At 30.6% G+C, this 7,500-nt stretch overlaps 1 long non-coding RNA gene across 1 annotated transcript in view; it reads left to right on the top strand.

The window, feature by feature from the left end:
• Positions 1 to 6,524: 6,524 nt before the first annotated feature.
• Positions 6,525 to 7,500, top strand: part of LOC133665197 (uncharacterized) — a 103,388-nt gene continuing 102,412 nt past the window's right edge. The window contains exon 1 of the long non-coding RNA XR_009828721.1: positions 6,525 to 6,547. This is a non-coding gene — a long non-coding RNA (uncharacterized LOC133665197). The remainder of the gene's footprint in view (positions 6,548 to 7,500) is intronic.

Here is a 7,500-nt window from a genome sequence, read left to right as displayed (position 1 = left end):
CTTGATATTAAGTTGTAATAAACATATGTTTAATGTACACTAAGATTTTTTTGTTTTGTTAAAATGAAGGCCGGGAAATAAAAAATGTATAAACAATTAAACTAAATTAAATTAAATTAAATTAAATTGAATTTAATTGAATTAAATTAAATTAAATTAAATTAAATTAAATTAAATTAAATTAAATTAAATTAAATTATATTAAATTAAAATAAAATAAAATAAAATAAAATAAATGAAATGAAATGAAATGAAATGAAATGAATTGAATTGAATTGAATTGAATTGAATTAAAAATAAATTAAAATAATTTAAAGTAAATTACAATAAATTACAATAAATAAAAAATAAAATACACTACAATAAATTCAATCAAATTACATCAAATTAAATCAAATTAAATCAAATTAAATCAAATTAAATTAAAATAAATGAAATTAAATACAAAATAAATAAATAAAAATAATGCCATTTTTTTTTGCTGGTCCCCTTTTATTTAGAAAAGTATCGAAATACATTTTGGTACCGGTACCAAAACATTGCTACCCTAGTTCAGAGCGCACAAATCAGACATTTCAGTTCCCGAAACATGCAGATAATATGAAGCGAGTATATCAAAGCGTGTGTTTATGTGTACTGGGAGGACGTTTCTGCATATTTTAATATCATGCTGATGATAACACAGTATCGGCCATAACCTGGACCACAACACACTCCATCAAGGGCCTGCATACGCCTGCACTATAAGAGATTAAGAGATGTAACCAACGCACGTTGTGTTGATGCCGAAGCTGCAAACAATTACTTACTCGGCCAAGTTACTACCCGCCGATTAATGAGAGGAACATTAGCGGCCCTGGTGAGCATATTCATCGCGGAAAGCAAACGCAGAGCCCCTCCGAAGCAGATGTTCGCCGTCGAGCAGCTGGAGCCCGAATGCAAAACAACCTTTTGGAAAGCCTTGAAGCGGGAAGATGTCGTCGACGCCAGCAAGCAAGGAAGAAGGGAAAACAGGTAAATCAGCCCCGCTTAAGCCGCTGCAGCAAGCGTAACATTTTTTGCAACGCCTTAAGGGGATCCGGGGAGTTCCCTAAGAGCCTTAACAACCTTTTAGTGTGGATTTCTACACCGGGTTAAATACACTTTTTTATTATTTTTCTTGAAAATGCACGCGGAATATCTAATCCTTCGAAATCTCATCAGGTGACGTCGCCATGACTTACGAGCATTGTTGGACTCTGATTGAAAGAGGCGCCATATTTGTTATTGTTTTAGTTTATTTGAACAACAACAATGTTGATCAACATTGCGGAAAAAGTGTGAATTTTAGCTACGACCATTGTTCCTGGTAGGGTAATAAAGTACTGCGGTACAATACTGCTTCTGAAAAATACCTGTACTTTTTTTTTTTTTTTTTTTTTTTTTTTTTTTGGCCGGACAGGACGGCGCGCCGTTGTGACATTGGGAGAAAAGGGGCAATTCATGCAATTTGGCTTCAAATCAAATGAAAAAAGGTGAATCAAGAGGCGCTTGTTAGCCGTTAGCTGGCTAGCGGCTACCTTTCATTCGTAGTCTGTAGTGTTTTAGCTACTTCTAAAGCCCTACGTTTGTAAACGACAACAAAAACGACCATAAATTATGTCGTAATAACAATAAAATGAAATGAAAAATATTGATTTAATCACTCTAGTACTATACTGCTTCTGAAAAATACCTGTACTTTTTTTTTTTTTTTTTTTTTTTTCCGGACCGTTGTGACATTGGGAGAAAAGGGACAATTAATGTGATTTGGCATTGCGATGGTAAAGGTGAATCAAGAGGCGCTTAGCGCTAGCTCTTTTTAGCCGTTAGCTAGCTATTCATTCATAGTCAGTAGTGTTTTAGCTACTTCTAAATCCCTAAGTTTGTAAACGACGACAAAAAACGACCATAAATTATGTTGTAATAATAATAACATGAAATACAAAAAATGTAAAAACAAATATTAAACTATTCACTTTAGTACTATACTGCTTCTGAAAAATACCTGTACTTTTTTTTTTTTTTTTTCGGACATGACGGCACGCCTTTGTGACATCGGGAGAAAAGGGACGATTAATGCAATTTGGCTTCAAATCTAATGATAAAGGTGAATCAAGAGGCGTTTAGCGCTAGCTCTTGTTAGCCGTTAGCTTGCTAGCGGCTACTTTTCGTTCGTAGTCAGTAGTGTTTTAGCTACTTTTAAATCCCTAAGTTTGTAAACGACGACAAAAACGACCATAAATTATGTTGTAATGATAATAACATGAAATACAAAAAATATTGATCTAATTACTTTAGTACGATACTGCCCTGAAAAATACCTGTACTTTTTTTTTTTTTTTTTTTTTTCCGGACATGATGGCGCGCTGTTGTGACATTGGGAGAAAAAAGACAATTCATGCAATTTGGCTTCAAATCTAATAATAAAGGTGAATCAAGAGGTGCTTTTTATCCGTTAGCTGGCTAGCGGTTACCTTTCATTTGTAGTCAGTAGTGTTTTAGCTACTTCCAAATCCCTAGGTTTGTAAACGACAACAAAAACGACCATAAATTATGTTATAATGATAATAAAATGAAATACAAAAATATTGATCTAATCACTTTACTACTATACTGCTTCTGAAAAATACCGGAACTTTTTTATTTTTTTTCCGGACCGTTGTGACATTGGGAGAAAAGGGACAATTAATGTGATTTGACATTGCGATGGTAAAGGTGAATCAAGAGGCGCTTAGCGCTAGCTCTTTTTAGCCGTTAGCTAGCTATTCATTCATAGTCAGTAGTGTTTTAGCTACTTCTAAATCCCTAAGTTTGTAAACGACGACAAAAAACGACCATAAATTATGTTGTAATAATAATAACATGAAATACAAAAAATGTAAAAACAAATATTAAACTATTCACTTTAGTACTATACTGCTTCTGAAAAATACCTGTACTTTTTTTTTTTTTTTTTTCGGACATGACGGCACGCCTTTGTGACATCGGGAGAAAAGGGACGATTAATGCAATTTGGCTTCAAATCTAATGATAAAGGTGAATCAAGAGGCGTTTAGCGCTAGCTCTTGTTAGCCGTTAGCTTGCTAGCGGCTACTTTTCGTTCGTAGTCAGTAGTGTTTTAGCTACTTCTAAATCCCTAAGTTTGTAAACGACGACAAAAACGACCATAAATTATGTTGTAATGATAATAACATGAAATACAAAAAATATTGATCTAATTACTTTAGTACGATACTGCCCTGAAAAATACCTGTACTTTTTTTTTTTTTTTTTTTTTTCCGGACATGATGGCGCGCTGTTGTGACATTGGGAGAAAAAAGACAATTCATGCAATTTGGCTTCAAATCTAATAATAAAGGTGAATCAAGAGGTGCTTTTTATCCGTTAGCTGGCTAGCGGTTACCTTTCATTTGTAGTCAGTAGTGTTTTAGCTACTTCCAAATCCCTAAGTTTGTAAACGACAACAAAAACGAGCATAACTTATGTTGTAATGAGAATAACATGAAATACAAAAATATTGATCTAATCACTTTAGTACTATACTGCTTCTGAAAAATACCTGTACTTTTTATTATTTTTTTCCCGGACCGTTGTGACATTGGGAGAAAAGGGACAATTAATGACATTTGGTTTCAAATCTAATAATAAAGGTGAATCAAGAGGTGCTTAGTTCTAGCTCTTGCTAGCTTGTTATGAAATAACAAGTGTTTGTAAAAATTTTAAGTGTTCCCCCTCTGGTCAACATATGAAATAACAAGTGTGTGTAAGAAATTGAATTGCAACCCCATTTGGCCAAAATTAATTTAAAAAAAAAATACAATAAATATGTATATAGAGACATACTGGAATAACTTGAGTTAAATAATGAAGATTAAAAACTAATTACAAACAAAAAAATTTTAAAAATGTTTTACTAAAAGCAGTCTTTTTCTCATAATGTGTCGACTTTTTTCTTATGAAATTGGGAACCATTTCTCATATCCTTTCTGTTTCTGCAATATTACAATATTTTCTCGTAAAAATGATTACTTCTTTATGTAAAATTATTACTTTTTGATGCAAAATGGTGACATTTGTCATATAAAATTCTGACTTGTATCACAATATTGCCAATATTTTTGTTGTTCTTGTAAAACAGTGACATTTTTTGAGTAAAATGATGAATTTTGTCATCATTTTGCCAAGTAAAATTCCAATTATTATTATAATATTGCCCACATTTGAAAGTTTTCCTATAAAATTGTGACTTTCGTCCAGTGAAATTACGACTCTTTTCATAAAATTGCCAAAAATGTTTTACTTGTAAAATTGCGACTGTTATTGAGTAAAATTCCAACTTTTATAATAATACTGCACAAATGTTATATTTTTCTTGTAAAATTTTGACTTGTTTTGAGTACAATTACAACTTTTATTATAATATTGCCACAAAGTTTTTATTGTGAAATTGTGACCTTTTTCTTATGAAATTCCAACAAATTTTTCACAACAAGCTTTTTATATTTGCATAGTATGTAAATATGATTATCATCATTAATTATTATAAAAGGTACAAGCGTTAGAAAATGGATGGATGGATTATTATAGTATTAATGTTGTAAATACAAATATTTATATATCTAGAAAGGGCTAGTCAACTAATCGGGTAACAAAGCGTACATATTCAATGGCTCTAATTTTACCATCAACTTCTAAATGCAACTTAAGTTATTTTAGGCATGTGTTAACATGTGCTAACAACAAAAATGACTAATTAATTCGTAAATATTAATTTTTACTGTAACTGTGCTGCTCATTCAGCTGTTACAAAAATTTAAATTACTATAAAAATGTTGTTTATTCACAAAAAAAAAGAAGGAAAGGCAAATTGCTAAAAAAAAAAAAGACAAACAAAAACAACCATAAATGATGTTGTAATGATAATAACATGAAAAAAAAAGAATATTGATCTAATCACTTTAGTACTATACTGCTTCTGAAAAATACCTGTACTTTTTTTTTTTTTTTTCCAGGCTGTTGTTTATTTCCAAAAAAAAAAAAAGGAAAGGCAAATTGCTAAAAAAAAAAGACAAACAAAAACCACCATAAATGATGTTGTAATGATAATAACATGAAATAAAAAAATATTGATCTAATCATTTTAGTACTATACTGCTTCTGAAAAATACCTGTACTTTTTTTTTTTCTTTTTCGGACTGTTTATTTACAACAACAAAAAAAGGAAAGGCAAATTGCTAATCTAATCACTATACTGCTTCTGAAAAATACCTGTACTTTTTTTTTTCCGGACTGTTGTTTATTTACAAAGAAAAAAAAGGAAAGGCAAATTGATAAAAAAAAGACAAACAAAAACGACCATAAATTATGTTGTAATGATAATAACATGAAATAAAAACAAATATTGATCTAATCACTTTAGTACTATACTGCTTCTGAAAAATACCTGTACTTTTTTTTTTCCGGACTGTTGTTTATTTACAAAGAAAAAAAAGGAAAAGCAAATTGCTAAAAAAAGACAAACAAAAACGACCATAAATTATGTTCTAATGATAATAACATGAAATAAAAATAAATATTGATCTAATCACTTTAGTACTATACTGCTTCTGAACAATACCTGTACTTTTTTTTTTTTTTTTCGGACTGTTTATTTCCAAAAAAAAAAAGGAAAGGCAAATTGCTAAAAGACAAAACAAAAACAACCATAAATTATGTTGTAATGATAATAACATGAAATAAAAAAAATATTGATCTAATCACTTTAGTACTATACTTCTTCTGAAAAATACCTGTACTTTTTTTTTCTTTTTCGGACTGTTTATTTACAAAAAAAAAAAAGGAAAAGCAAATTGATAAAAAAAAAAAAAAAAAAAACCATAAATTATGTTGTACTGATAATAATATGAAATAAAAAAATATTTATCTAATCTCTTTAGTACTATACTGCTTCTGAAAATACCTGTACTTTTTTTTTTTTTTTTCCTCCGGACTGTTGTTTATTTACAAAAAAAAGGAAAGGCAAATTGTTAAAAAAAAGACAACCAAAAAAATCGATTAATCTTGTTAATGTATTTAAAAATATATATGTTAAAATAGCAGCAATAAATACAAAACACACAATCTAACTTTCTATAAAAATAAAAAAAATCGCATTTTGTGACGATGTTGAAAAAGTTTTATTGACTAGTGATTAGTCTCAAGGTGTAGGATTATTTAATTGATTAATTCCTAAAATGTTGGCTATTTAATAGATGTTATGTTTAATCTAATGATACCTCCACATTGGTGCCTGTCTTGTCACACCTTATTTTGAGTATCTTGGTAGTTTTCTGGGTGAAGTTTTAGTTCCTGCCTTGCGCTCTTATTTTGTGGTTTTTCCACTTCCTGTTTTCCACTTTCCTGCAGCAGTTTTACGCCTGCCTTCGATGCACCTGTTTTGTGTTTGTAATTAGCTCTATTTAAGTTGAGCTCGGGACCCCCGTTCGCTGTTGACGAGTGCGCATGTACTTTGTGGACGCCGTTCACAGTAAGTTGCTCAAAAAATGTTAATTGTGTCTTCTTATTTGTGTACTTTTTCACATTTTCTTGTAGTCGGATCACATGTTCTGGATAGTGGATAGAATTCTGACCTACTTAAAATTGGTATCTACTACTTAAGTAGGTACAAATTCCACCGAATGCACCGAAAATATGGTCCGATTACAAGAACGTTTGAAAGAGCATGTTTGTTATCGTGGTGACATTGCTGGTTTTACGAGCAGAGGAGCGTGTTCGGCAGCGCACACACAGAGAGTACTTACAAGCAGACACAGTGTGTAGACAGAAAAGGGAGAATGGACAAATTTTGGCTTAAAAATAAAGACAAAGGTGAAGTTATAACACTGAAACTTCTAAATCACTAATCCTGGCCTCCATGGCGACAAATAAAGTAAGTTTCTTACAAGTAGCATTATCACTGGAGGATGAGGAATAGCTAAACATGCTTCACTACACACCGTAGGAGGATACAATAGCTCACCAGCGTCACAATGTAAACAAACCCCAACCTGACATCCACTGTGATGATACTAAGTACAGAAGCGTATCTAGTCGATACTACTATGATTACATTGATATTTTTAAGCATCATAAAATCTTTTTTCCTTTTTGAAATAACCATATGTTTGTAAAGTCAGGAAATATGTACCTGGACACATGAGGACTTTGAATATGACCAATGTATGATCCTGGAACTACTTTGTATTGGATCGATACCTACATTTGTGGTATCATCCAAAACTAATGTAAAGTATCAAAACAAGAGAAGAATAAGTGATTATTACATTTTAACAGAAGTGTATATATATATATATATATATATATATATATATATATATATATATATATATATATATATATATATATATATATATATATAGATATAACATGTTCTATATATATATATACCTGTATGTATATATATATATATAGAACATGTTC

This window comes from Entelurus aequoreus, linkage group LG14 (assembly GCF_033978785.1).
Source record: "Entelurus aequoreus isolate RoL-2023_Sb linkage group LG14, RoL_Eaeq_v1.1, whole genome shotgun sequence".
Lineage (NCBI taxonomy): Eukaryota > Metazoa > Chordata > Actinopteri > Syngnathiformes > Syngnathidae > Entelurus > Entelurus aequoreus.
This window is presented reverse-complemented; position numbering and strand designations above follow the sequence as displayed.